The sequence below is a fragment of the Hordeum vulgare genome, chromosome 5H, assembly GCF_904849725.1.
Source record: "Hordeum vulgare subsp. vulgare chromosome 5H, MorexV3_pseudomolecules_assembly, whole genome shotgun sequence".
Classification (NCBI taxonomy): Eukaryota; Viridiplantae; Streptophyta; class Magnoliopsida; order Poales; family Poaceae; genus Hordeum; species Hordeum vulgare.
The window spans coordinates 49033796-49048259 of record NC_058522.1 but is presented as its reverse complement, the minus strand read 5'-3'; the positions used below and the strand labels follow the sequence as shown (position 1 = coordinate 49048259).

Below are 14464 nucleotides of genomic sequence, written 5' to 3'. Positions count from 1 at the left end.
TAACACATGGTTAAGAAAGTGGTAACATAGCAAATCAGTGGTTTGCTAGGTTGTGAACAGGTTGAAGGTTTTCATGGCAATGTTGAGAGGCTGATATTTAACATGTGGTAGGCAACGAGACATAACGATAGAAACGGTAAAACTAGCATGACAATGATAGTAATGGTATCTGGGGAAATGTTCATCTTGCTTGAGATCCCGCTTGGAAGAAGAACGACTCCGTGAAGCAGACGAACCGATGTAGTCGAACGGGTCCTCACATTCTGACACGCTTGCGGAACTCTATCGAGACGAAGCAAACCGGAAACCAGCATCAACACACGATATTCACCACGGCATATGCACGACAAGATGCAATCCACATATAATGCATGATCAGCTGAATATATGCACGACATGGCATGGCAATTCACAACAATCAAACACTACACATTAAGTGAAGTCCAATATGCAACGAGTTGCATATTGACGAAGCTCCACATACGTATTATTTAATTCTATCCCGGTTAGGTACACGACAATATTAATTGTGGTTAAAGATGGCAAGAGGTGAAGCGTAACTAAGCTAACTATCTAGGCATTTTAAATGAGGTCAGAAATGACATATAACATCTCCGAGATGACCTCATACGTTAATTTATATTTCTGTCCAGATCTGAACTAACATGTTTAAATGTTTGTTAACCAGCAAAATAAATAGGTTCACATGATTCTACGCGTCGTTGAAAGCAATTTACACATGGAGAACATCTCCAACGGAGCTACGGTTCAAAAGATACGAGCATCGCAAGATATGATGGCATGAATGCAATATGTGTGCAACGACAGTCACGAGCATCTCAAAGCACACAACCAACAAGATAATATGAAACTACACGACAGTCACGAGCATCTCAAAACGGAGCAATGGTTCAACAACTACGAGCTAAACAAGAAATCACCACAATCTGCGAAAATCAGCCACATAACATTTTCTACACCCCACAACTACGAGCTACAAAAATCCAATATGCTCAAACAAGGCATGAGGCGGTAGAGGGCAAGATGAACTATAACATACAACTAACAACACCTAGCATGGAAGCATGGATCACTAGGCTAAGAAGTCACAAAAAGGCATCTCACACACAGTTTCAGACTTCGTGAAAATAATAGTTTATGAAACTACAATTTTCGATTTGAAGACATATTGACAGCAGCAAAACCATAAGCTACAGGACTCCAAATGGCATGAAAATTGAGAGCATGCTAGAGAATCCTAAAATGTACAACTAACTCCATTGCACCAACCTCAAAAGAGCTACAAAACACCAGATAAAATCAAGACAAGACAGCAACAAAATATAACAGATTTCAGACTTAGAAATATTTCAACATCTCCAAATCAGCACTATTTTCTAGCAAGTTGAGAGCAAGCAAACCACACCTAAACATGGATTTCTATTGCAACCAAAATTACCAGAGGCTGGTCTACACATCCAAGGGCAAAACTCTAGTTGACAACTCCTTCATATCGTGCACGGATTAAATCCTACAAAATAAACAAAAGGGCAACATGACAAAATATCATGCGCACTAACTTGATCAAAAGCTAAAACTAAATGCACAGTTAAATTCTATGGATTTTTCTACCCCGAAAACTATTATAACATGTGGGGTTGCAAAAGAAACAACAACGCCACACGTATATGCGGGAATATGTCCTAAACACGGTATAATAAACTAGCGACGGAATCCTACGTTCAAAAATACAACCAACTACTCTAAAATACATGGAAAAAGAATTCCTAAAACATGAACATTTTATCTACGGAGTTTGAGCAATCTGGACATGCACGGAAAATAAATACGGAATAATTTCTATTGGAAGAGCACCCAAAACTAGGCATTTGGCGGTTCAAACTACTTCAAACATTTATGCAAGTTGCAAAATCGTAATCTACGCGAAAAACTACACAAGATCCATATATAGATCATCTCGATCCGACGCTCGGATTAAAAGTTACGGGCGTTTGAAAAACTAGCAACTTTTCTGGAAAAGAATAATCGCCGATAAATAATAAAGCTACACGGGCCAAATCTGCGGCGCACACTAGCTAAACATCGCCTAGGCGTGGGATAGAGATTCTCGAGGGCTGCTCACCTTCGCGGGCCGAGGTCCAAGTCGGAGGAGGAGGTGCTGCAGCAGAGGCGGGACTGGGCCGGCTCGCGGCCTACGCGGCGACGAGGCAGGCCGAGGCCAAGGCGCGACCAAGCTGGGCCGAGGGAGGGCCCCTGGCGCTGGCGTGGGAGGCCGGTTCCTGGGCCTTGGCTCGGGCGGTGGGCCTCGGGGCACCGGCTGGCGCGACCTGGGGCGGTCAACGCGGGGGCGAGGTCTCGTCCTCTCGATCCGATCGAGGCGAGGGCACGACGGCGGCGAGCTCCAGGGCGGCGGAGCTGACGAGATCCGGCCAGCGGGGCTGCGGCCGCAGGCCGGCGCGACGGGAGGCGCGGTATCTGGCGCGGGGCGGGGAACGGGGCGATGGGAGCTCGCCATGGCGGTGCTGTGGCCAGGAGCTGCGCGGCTGCGCACAACGGCGGTGGCGCTCCGGCCTGGAGGTCGGCGGAGGCGGGGCTGCCTGCTCCGGCGAGCTGCTGCCGGCGGCGGGGCACGGGCGTAGCTCGGGGCGGCGCGGGTCCGGCGACGGGAGGCGGCCGACGCTCGGCACCAGGGGCGCGGGAGCACGGGCAGATCTGGCAGCGGCTGATCCGGGCCCGGATGGGCTCGAGCGGGCTCCAATCGGGCTCCGTGGGCCGGCGGCTACTGGTGGGATGAGAGAGGAGGTGGGAGTGGCTGTGGGAGACTAGGGTTTGCACGAAAATCGAGGAGGGGAGAGAGGGGCTGCTAAAAATGACATGGGGTCCTATTTATAACGATGAGGGGCTAGGTTTAGCAGTTTTTCGTCGCGGTTTCAACCGCGCGGTCGAAATCGAACAATTCTGAATGCGGGACGGGCTAAGTGGCATTGTAGAGTAGGTTATCCGGAGAAGAGAAGGAAACGGGCACCCGACAACTAATTTCTAAAACACCGATAAACGTCCGACGGTAGACCGAATACGGTGCCGCTACGGTCGACCGTTCGGGTACCAGACGGACTCCGATTGCGACGAAATTTGACAAACGGCCTATCTATATTAAAATAAGACCGCACGTCAAGTACTAACCCAATCAGAGAAAGTTTTATACACACTTTTAAAACAGGGTTTTGACGACGCCGCAAATGCGTGCGTGTGTGGTCGGGCTCAGAACGGACAACGACAAGAACCGGCAACTAACAACTGATGCAAGTTTTGAAAACTGGCGTCAACGGAATGCCGATGCATGCGGATGATGCGCATGATGCAATGATGATGCGACAAATAAAATAAACACACGACGAAAACGAAATGGTAGGGGAATCTTCTAAAAAGTCGGTATCGGGTTGTCATATCTCTACTGTTTCTTGACTGTACATTCATGTTTCTTATTGGTGTGGAGTGGAGTTTAACTGAACAACCTTGGCCCTGTAGAAGTACGCGATGACATCATATATGTATCTTTAGAATGACATCATATATGTTGCATTTGTCTTGATTTTATTCACCCTATCATCACCTTTTTTTGTGACAAATCTTCAATGCATACGCATGTTGGATGTGACTACTAGCTGACATGATCCGCTAATTTGTTGCGACATGTTGCCTTGACCAACCGAATTGCACTGAGGCTTCCCGTTCAAAAAAAAAAAAGAATTGCACTGAGGCTTTCTGATGGCAAGCTTGCCCTGTTTTATTCCTTCTTTTGCATTTAGTATTAGCTGCCTCCATTTGTATAGCTAATATTGCATTGTGATTGTTTCTCTCAACAGTAATGTTACTGGTCAGAAGTTTGCTGGTATGTTAAATCTGGGAGGATACTTCCCATACTTTGCCTCGAGCTTTTGGTGCTCCTATAACGTAGTTTTGCTTGAACAGATTAGAGCATACAGGACATTGCTGATATATTATTAGCAACAAAAGGGGTATCCATGTGCATCATATGCAAATAAAGCGGATTAGACATGTCAAACTGTCAATACAGATGACGTTTTTATCCTAGAATAGGTGTTGGGATATCCCTAAAAGCTCTATGCTTCTTAGGAATAGATGTTGGTCAGACTCTCCGTCCACATGTCGGTTCTTTGCGTCTTGCCGCTGCAGCTAAGCTATGAAGAGAGGGGAGGCGGTGAGGCTCTAAACTATCGCGGGGTTAGGCAATTTGAGGAAGCGGTGAGCGCACCGGCTTTCACGAGAGGAGGCTATTTGGGAAGGTCAGCTTGTCCATGGGCTGCGACTGGCTGTGCGACGCCGCCATGCTTGCGTCTTGGGTGTGCCCACTTCTTGCCCCTTGAGGCCTCATTTAGTTAAGGGGATTAGGGAGGTTTAGAAAAAAAAAATTCCGGAAGGGTCAGAAATCCGACAAATCCTCGGGCGTCCATTTGATAGGAGGGGTTTGCTTAGCCCAATCCCCTCTGTTCTCCTTCAATCCCTTTCTATCCATGTGTTTCAATATCCTTCTGAAGGGACTAGTGAAAGCAAAGCCCCGGGGATTTGAGAGGATTGGGTGGAAGAAAGGGATTCATCCAATCCCCCCTCCCTCTCAAAACCTCCCAAATCCCCATTAACCAAACGAGGCCTGATGGTGGCGCACGGCCTAGTAAGCCTGTCTTCTGCTTTCCCCTCTATGCGGGTGCAATTGCCGTGGTTTATCGGCGGTGCCCTTTAGGATTGGGTGTGTGTGGGTGGCCATTTTGGGTGTGTTTTGTGAGGCGTTTTCTTTTACATTCGGCATTCAACATTGCATTTTGTGCTAGGTTGTTTGCGTAGCCGTTGTCTCCACCAGCTTCTTGTCGATTTTTGTGCACACAGAGTTCGTTTGTAGCTCTAAACACGCTTAGACCTAATGGAGCCTCACTTTTACAAGACCTCAAGAAAAGAGATCAAGTCTGCGAATCTGCGTGAGGGTCGATGTCGAGCACCCCGAAGATGGGCATGTGACGTCGTTGCCGACGACAAAGGGACGACAGTCGATGTAGGGGCAAGTCATGGGAGGCGGCCGACGATGACAATGAGGGAACGACATATCCTACTAAAATATGGTTATGTGAAGTGTATGAAATATGGAGATTGAACAGGTATATGCTAGCAGCAAAGTCAAATCATGGCCGATATAATAATATATAATTATGAAATATAATAAGGAGACTGCTAGGCATCCATCGGTGGATTTATAGTAACCATCTATCGGTGGATTTGTAGCAATCATTTATCACCCTTTTAGCCGTCCGATCAATACGCGTGCACCGTCCGATCACCAGCTCGGTCGCCTCCGTCCATCACACAAAATCCTGAAACAACACTTCAGTTGCGGAAACAAGCACACTGCTATGTCGTTCGGCTGACGGGTTAAAAAATGACTGACGGGTCTTTTGCAACATAGATTATTTTGCAATTTTTTTTGCAACAAAAGAGCATGTTGCGAAAACGTCCGTATATTTTTTTGCAATAGAATTTGTTATAGAATATTTCTTACAACATGAATCTGTTGCAATTTTTTTTGCAACAAAGGTCATGTTGCAAAAAACTTTTGCAACGTAGGTCAATCTGTAGAAAACTTTTGCAACAAAAGATATTTGTTTCAATTTTTTAAAACAGAGACCAAATTATAGAAACTCGTCATTACGCCTACTTGCACTACGCGATCGTAGAAATCGATCGGCTGATGGGAAGACTTTTCCTTGTTATATAATATTTTCCACAACAAAGAACGTGTTGCGAAAACATATGTAGAATTCTTTTTATACAACAAAAGTCTTGTTGCATAAATATTTTGCAACCGAGTGTTTATTGTAGATTTTTTCCGCAACAATAGACAATTTTTTTGCAACAAAGAGTCATATTACAGATTTTTTTCTCAGTTTTCTCTTTTTTGCAACACATGTGTTGTTGCGGAAATAAGTTTTGCAACACATGTAATATTTCAGAAAAAAAATAGCGACGCTCAATCCAGATTCTCACCGGCACCGCCCGCCATCAACTTCATAGTTGCGGCCTCTGCTCTGTTCGGTCCAGCGCACGGAACACACGAGGAAGCGGATGGAAAATGTCCGATCCATCGTCGGATGATTAGCATAATTTTCCATATAATAAGTATGGAAAACGTTATTAATTAGCCGCCCGATCATAACTTACACATCCACCGGACGCTGCACCGACAGATCGTTTCATGGCGATTTCACTTTGGCCGTGCTGGAAGTGTTCACACGGAAGCGTGCAGGCCATGTGATCCATTACTTGAGATTTTCGATGTACGTGTCGCACATAGTTCAGATGAGTACGTGACTTACAGCCTTCCTCGTCATATTGCATTGCCACCTAACTGCACGTATCCCATGTGACATGCGGCAGGCTCACAATTTTTTGACAATTTCTGCGACATCATCAATGTTGCACAAGGTTCTTCCTAGCATGAGGTATGTTGCAAACAAAAAAACAAAGATGAAAAAGAAATTCAGCAACAAAACCTTTGTTGCAAAAAAAAAAAAACTGCAACAAAACCTTGATTATAAAAATGTTTGCGTAAAGATGAAAATAAAAAGCAATTCTGTAACAAAGCCGCTCTTGCAAAATAAAATCTACAACGACACCTTAGCTGCAAAAAAATTGTGCAACAAAAGCTCTATTGCAGAAATTTTCTGCAACAATATGTATGTTGCAATGATGGAGGGCGTCGAAACGTGAGGTTAACGGCCGTGAGCCGTCGAATACGTAGTAGTCCTCAATAAGTATGTACTCCCTCTGTTTTTTTTACTTTGTGTATAAAATTTGTGTCGAATCAAATTTTATAAAGTTTGACCAAATTAATATTAAAAATATCAACATCCATAATACTAAATATATATAATATAAACCTACATTCCCTAACGAATCTAATGGTATTGATTTTGTATTGTGAATATTAATATTTTTTATACGGTCAAAGTAAAGATAGTTTAATTTTAGACAAAAGTTATACGTAGACTAAAAACAAACAAAGGGAGTATATGAGTTTAGCCACCACGATAGAATAGGGGAATTGACAACAAACAGAAATCTTGTCACAACCCGGCTCATTTAAGTCTCGATTTAACTCCATCTATTACCACTAGTTGAGTGCCCGTGCGTTGCCACGGGTTAATAATAAATGTTAACGACCAAAGAATTGTTTTGTTTTAAAAACATGTGTCAAACATGATAACATTTAGTTTGTATTCATACATGACAGCAATTGTCTCTCTCACACGTATCCTCCTAAGACATAAATCCCGTAGCAATGCATCAACTTCACCATGACCCAGCATCTCAACGGACCGAGGGTTTACATATAACAGAGGGTTTTTTTCCTCAACAAAACACATTGCATATACAAACATAAGACAGGCTAAAAATGATTTAATTATTTTCAGATAACAAAAGCTCAGATCAGCTCCGTAAGAATCCATCATAACACACGTATTTAACAAAAACTAACAATAACTAAGCTACATTAAAAAAATACTCCCTCCGTCCGGAAATACTTGTCTTACAGATGAATCTATCTAGACTTATTTTAGTTATAGATACATTCATTATATTCATTTCTAGGACAAGTATTTCCGGACGGAGGGAGTACTACATATGATCTTCATCACGAGACAACTAAACTTATAAATTGAAAGGCACAATCATGCGTAATAGACAACTGATTTCTGCTATCTCTACTACATGGATCGAGCTTTCTTTGTATACATCTTGTGTCGGGGATCATTTGTAGACAGCCCGCTTGCTAGCAAATCCCACCTCTTCTCAATAAATTCTCGAACAAACTCCATGTCAATCAACCCACCTATTATTTTCTGGCGAATGTCTGCAAAATAATTATTAGAAATGTTGTAATTTTTAGTATTTAAAATTTGCTCAACATAAATGTTGTGTCAGAAGTACCATCAAGTGCACGTGCTGAAGGATGATCCGGGTTAAACGCAAGGGTGGTGTAACTTGAAGTTTCCAAATTTCCTATTGTCAAGATTAAAAAACTATTTAGCTCAACATAACAATACACTTTCTCAGAATATGCAATACATAAAGATGTACATGCATCGATTACCATATTTTCTATTCTTACGGAGCATAGTTGCAAGGACAATAGATTTATTGCCTTCAGTTGTTGACCACCTATACGAGTTTTGAATCAAGTTGCCACCCGAAATGCCAACAACTATAAGTTTGCCCCTACAATTTTGAATATTTAAAAATAGTAACTATACAAGGACTTCACGAATTAATTCTTATAATTCGGTATAAAAGAGTTGCAATTATGTATATTAACTACACATACCAAATATCCATGAAGGTGACCTCTCTGTACAATTCAGCAGATGGGTGTCTCCCGATGAGTTGATGATCATCATATTGAACAACTATGCCAACTATGTCTGTATTAAATATCATTAGTTAAATTTATAGACAACAACAGATTCTTCTTTAATAGTATAGATATATGTTTGAATGCGTACCTACGAATGTTTTGTTTGGACACCTCATAACTTCATGGACGGACATCAAATGCTTTGGATATCTTGGAAATTCTAGTGAGAGTGACTCAACAAATGTTCTTGCACTGAAGGAGCACTCATATGTGTGGTTAATGAATCTACACTCCACCTCTTCAAAGTTGGGCCGAATAGTAACACCATGAATGATGTACTTACGACCCATGTGCAATGTTAAATCGAATCTATGCACTAAATCATTTCCAGCAACTATAGCCTCGATTTTGGCACCCTTAGAATTGCATCAGAAAATGTTAGATGATGACAAACACCTGTTTATTGTACCAATATAAACATGTTTGAGACTTACATGTTTGAGTGTGATTTTTGGACCATGCAGAGTTTAACGGACATGAAAGTAGCTATTTTTTTCTGATGAGCAGGATCCTAGAAATTAGCCATCCACTTGACCCGTACAAGATATAATGGCACATGTACCATGACCACCCAAGAAGAGGTGTAGCTGCATTTGGTAACATAATTTCAGGATAACATCAATTTTTGGTCAAATATTGCGGCTGAAACTGTACTTCAAAGTTATTTATATGTCTATGAGGATAAAATGTCTGAAACTTACACATACTAATACATATATTAGTGTTGATCTTACAAGTAAATAAATATTTATCTTTGAACACTTTCATTTTTGGGTGAGAATTTCACAAAAAATGGGGCCGAGGAAGAATTTAGAGAGTATTTTCAATTCCCTTTTCCAAAAACATATGAAACTCACTCAGAAAGTTAACTATATTGATTTTGATCTTACAGAATTTTTCAAAAAGTTGTGAACAATTCCTTGTTTGATCAAAATTTAACAAAAAAGGGGCCGAACTAATTTTAATGGTCTTTTCAAATGTATCTAAACCTTACCCAGAATTATCAGTATTATATTAGACAGAAAAATTAGCATCCTGTACGCACGGGTACTCGATATGCTCAAAAACCAAATAATCCGACCCACATTTAATCAGGTCTCACATTCCAAAAATGTCACATAAATTTGGTCTCCACAATCCATAAGTCTGACACGTCATTATCACACATTATACAAAGTAAACAATACATAAGCTTCACACATGAGCTCAATCCAATGCTCAGAATACAATATATAGGAAATGTTACTTCAACTGATGTTGTTCTTGGTGCATTGAGCTTTATTCCAGCATTGGAGAAGTTCCTTAATGTTGTGTGGAATCAAGATACGGCCGTGAAGCATGCAGACCTTCACCGTCCATGAAAGTAGCCATCTCTTTCTGCTCATGGGCTCCTAGAAATAAGCTCAGTTTGACCTGTACACTATCTCTTTTCTATGAAACACACAAGCCTAACCAGCAGCAAGCACACCCCCACACCGTCATCTACACCTTCCTATCCTGTCCTCGCATTCACAACTACAACCAAGAATAGCAACAAAGTCACCCTCTTCGTTCTCAAAAGTAAGGAAAATAAAACAATTTTGAGACGGTGGACAACTGACCTTCTTGTCGAGCTTGATCTTTCTCATCCCACGTAATCCATGTCAGATCGCCACCGCTTCCCGAAAAATCAGCAACCTCCTTGCTCTCCCCACCTCCTAATATTAAAATATCGACATGATAGCAGCAACAACACAGGGAGGGTCTTGAAAATGAAGTGCCATGTTCATACCGAAGGAAAATAATCATGCTCAAATAGAAAGATATGAATTATTAGTAGAAGGAAGACACCTATTATAGCATGCATAACTATTCAGTATGACCGCAATGGTGTATAAAATTGACAAATACTTTATGGGAGGGGGAAGAACGACCACGGAAATGAGGTGACGGTGATGGTCGGTTGTGGGCTCAGTTTTGTTGAGGCTACGATAACTGCCAACAGCGAGACTTGAAGCCATACATGGTGATCGTGGAGTCCGTCTATCTGAGTCGGCGCACGCGTCCATCAAACCCATACACAGCTACATGATTTGGAGGGAGTGACTGGCCAGCCACCACCAGAGCACTTGGTGGTAAAGAATAAATCAATATCTTCCTCTCACGCGATTAGAAAGTTAGCGTATTCCAAAAACAAAAGAAACAAGGCTAAAAATGAACTGCTTGAACTCCTCTACCAGTAATAAGCGGTCATAGAAAGTCCATTGCTGGCACCTCACTTCTTCTATCAAAATGCGTTCAACTACATTAATGTGTCAAAATTGCAAGTGTAGTCATAGGTGAAAATTGAAATTTTCTACGATGGACATGTAAAACAGTCTAGGTGAATTAGGGAAAGTCGGTAGCACAAAGAATGAATAACCAAGCTGATAACACAAATAATGATTAACTAAGTTGATAGCACAAACAAAAGTAACCACTGATAGCAAAGAACAATATGATCTACGAGTACATGAGGAAGAAATATGTAAAAAATAATGGTAGCTATCTGACTGTTTAAGCAGTTCATCTCAAGGGCAGACATAGTCAGTAAACAAATAGGTGAAAAGAAGACTGAAGTTGTACCGTAATTCATCCATGGCAGCTATGTAGGATGCATTATGATGTGGTTCACTCCGAAAGAGGCTCCCTATCCAATCCAAAACCTGAAATCGATTAATTACTCAATGCCAGATAATCAATGTACCACTACATGGTACCATGAATCCATAATAACTAATTAATCTACAGCAATTCTAGACATCATTGACACTTAGACGTTGTAAAACCAAATTACAGACAGATTTTCAGATTAACCCGAGGCTATAACCTTATACGCACTACCACATTCGATGGACGGCGAAACAATGTTCAGCACTACCACATATACTGTGAATCTTCCCTGAACTTTTTAGTTTGACCACCCCTAGGCATATAATTGCAGCCCGAGAAGACGACATTGCTCCATGGGAGTCTTCACATATTCAACTCGAACAAAGAAGAAAAATTATTAATGGACTCAAATTATTAAGACAAAGCTATTGTCTTCTGGCCCAAATGAAAAGATAATTTTGGTAATTGGAAACTTGGGTAGATACCTTGATGGAGCGATCCTGCTCGATGTCTAGGGAGGCCTTGGAGAAGACGACCTTCGGGGTGAACAACTTCTGCAAAGACTCCACCTTGGCGCTCATGTGAGCCTAAGGTGCCAAAAAAACCCAAAAAAACTGCAGAGATGAATACTTCGATGCATATAATTTGTAGGCTGCATATACATGGGATGTATATATGCTTATTAATATGTGCATTTGGAACATATATCAGCCCTCCCCATTGAAATAGTTGGCTAGGCTAGGCTATGGTCCTGAAACAAACAAACCTTCCCAATTCTCCACTGATCGCAACACCTTCCCGAGGGACCCGATGCACTGATGCACTAATTCACTACTCTGCACCTCCCAAGCGACCCTCAGGCATGCTCTGAAAGTAGAAGAATGATGCAAGAACACATCAGTTAAATGATATAGGAATACTATATACAAGACTGGATGCCTTTGAAAAATTCATAGCAAAATTATCCTAGCTTCTATACGACCATGACGAATGAAATTATTCATTGCGTTAAATAGCATGGTCATACATCCCTGGCAGTCGGAACATACTTTATTTTCTTAGACATTGTTATAGCAAAACTTACAACATAAGAATTGAGTGTTTGTGCAAATAACTAATCAGATTCTCTATTTTGATAGTTTCCATTCACTTTCACATGTCCCGATTCATCAATAATCATTTGGTCAGATGTCCGTTCATTATGATTGAGGAACACAATGAAATGCAACGTCATTTCTCTTACGTAGTATACCAGAAAATGGAATTTTCAATATACTATTGAACATGTCAAATAAGTAAGCCTAGTTGGCTCAAAGTTGATTAAAGCTCAATCGGATAGCCCTTAATTCTAGGTTATGCATCCAACACTTAAGAGCCAAAAAAGAAAGAGACACTGCATTCAAAATTAGGCAAGTGGGCATCAGAGCCTGGGCTCCACTATTTGAAACCGCATTTACACTTGCTGGTGTTTGCTTGAACATGAGGATTAAGCTCGCAATTCGGTATTTGGAAACCCTACAGGTTGGTTTTTGCCATTTCCCCCCAAAACAAAGAGAACACACAGCTAACACTATGATTGATGCAGCTCAAATAAGGCATCAGTTCAATCTACTTAATCCTACTAACTGTGCCGCTGAGGAACCAACTATCTCAGTGTCTAGACACCCTGTTATTTTGCACTTTATGAAATCGAAGAAGGAAGCCAAAATAGCACCTTTGCTCTCTTCGGCATTGGCATTTAGGCGAAACTTCTCTACCAGTTAAACGCGAAGCATCTCGACTCTGTAGTGGGATGGAAATGACTGACACCTTCAAAAGCATCACAAAATTATGTAGCAACACCTACAAATAAATTGAGTAACATCCAAGGCCATTACAATACATAGATGCTATAATTTTCCAATAGGATACTAAAACCACTAATACACTTCTACTATTGCAGGCAGGAGCATAAAAGTTAGATATAGGGAAAAGATGGAGCGACAATACCTCAACATCGAGGAGACGTCTGTACCACGCTGGACAGTGGAAGGCGCATATGCAAGGCAACAAGAAATTTATAAATCCCATGCTCGTGGCTACGAGCAGGGGAGAGAGCCCTCGGATCTCCTCGCTCGCACCATGTCCGAAGGTGAGCACGACCCTGTTAGCCGGGACACATCGACCCCAGCTGCATTGGGCTGCCCTGCACTCCACACGAGCACAGGATGGGTATGACCTTGACATTGGCCGGATTTGGAGCGGATGCGTCCGCGCTTGGGGAGGCCAGGCCCGTCGCCGTGATGGTGAAGATTGTGGGGGGAGGTGGAGCAGGGAGGGAGGGGAGGGGCTACAGCAATGTGAATCCATGGTAACTTGGGGAGGGGGAGCAGCGTGCTGGGAGGAGGGAGGAGCAGCATGCGAGAAGGAGGGAAGCACACCGTGGAGAGAGTCAGGGATTGAAGGGAGCAGTGGCCGCCGCCGTGAGGGGCGCCGACGCCGGCGAGGGCGAGCCGGCGGCGCACCACTCCCGTCGCCGTCCTCCTACTCTGCTTCTGCTTCTTCGTAGGGCCGATGGCAAGCCGCTCTCATCTTGTTGAGCACCCGGGGGGGCGTGGAGGGGGAGACGACGGGATGGCGCAATGGGCGTGTGGAGGCGGCGGGGCGACAGTGAGTGGAAGAGGAGCACGTTACGGAGGCCGGCCTCCCATGCGCCGTCCGTCGGGGAGCACGACGTCGAGTGTCCCCGAGCGGGATCTATCTTCTGCTAGCGCGGCGGCGCCCACGCGCCCGGGCCCTAGCGCCATGAGCCGCATCCACGGGATGAGGAGGCGGGGATGGCGGCGCGAGGGCGACGGGGAAAGGAGCCGCGAGGAGGGTCGGTGGGAAGGGAGAGGGCGCGGTGGCGGCGGCACCGAGCGGCGGGGGGCGGGGGGCAGTGCGCGGGGGGTGGGGGTGGGGGTGGGGATGCCGAGCGAACGAGAGGAGCGGCGCGGGGGCGTGCTGCGAGGAGCGGTTTCTTTCTATACTTGGGATCGAGTACGTGGGATCGCTGCCGATTTTCTTTACGACGTGGGGAGGCTGGGAGGTCGAACCATCCGTGTGGTCGAACCATCACGACGTTCGATCCTGCTTTAATAGTAGAGATTAGAAAAAACAAAAGATGACATATCCAACTACAAATTTAGAACATCTAATTACGTTATCAATGATCTAATTATGCTGTTAACAAAACTCTGATATCCTTGCTAACAAAAACACCCTACGCTGTTAACTCGATGAAAACACCCTACGCTGTCGTCTTCTACACTGGAACCGCTCCCGCAGACCTCCCCTTGCCTCGCTCGACTG

At 43.4% G+C, this 14464-nt stretch overlaps 1 long non-coding RNA gene across 3 annotated transcripts; it reads right to left on the bottom strand.

Annotated features, from left to right (window-relative positions):
* Positions 1-251: 251 nt before the first annotated feature.
* LOC123395629 lies at positions 252-11372 on the bottom strand. Of its 3 annotated transcripts, XR_006609797.1 has the most exons (4): positions 11352-11372; positions 11108-11187; positions 10105-10200; positions 9582-10018 (listed from the first exon to the last, which is right to left on the bottom strand). It is a non-coding gene; the product is annotated as an uncharacterized LOC123395629 (long non-coding RNA). The 3 variants fall into 3 exon arrangements; XR_006609796.1 differs by lacking the exons at positions 9582-10018; positions 11108-11187; positions 11352-11372 and adding exons at positions 252-263; positions 7200-7201 and having other exon boundaries at positions 10105-10499; XR_006609795.1 differs by lacking the exons at positions 11108-11187; positions 11352-11372 and having other exon boundaries at positions 10105-10499.
* Positions 11373-14464: the final 3092 nt, after the last annotated feature.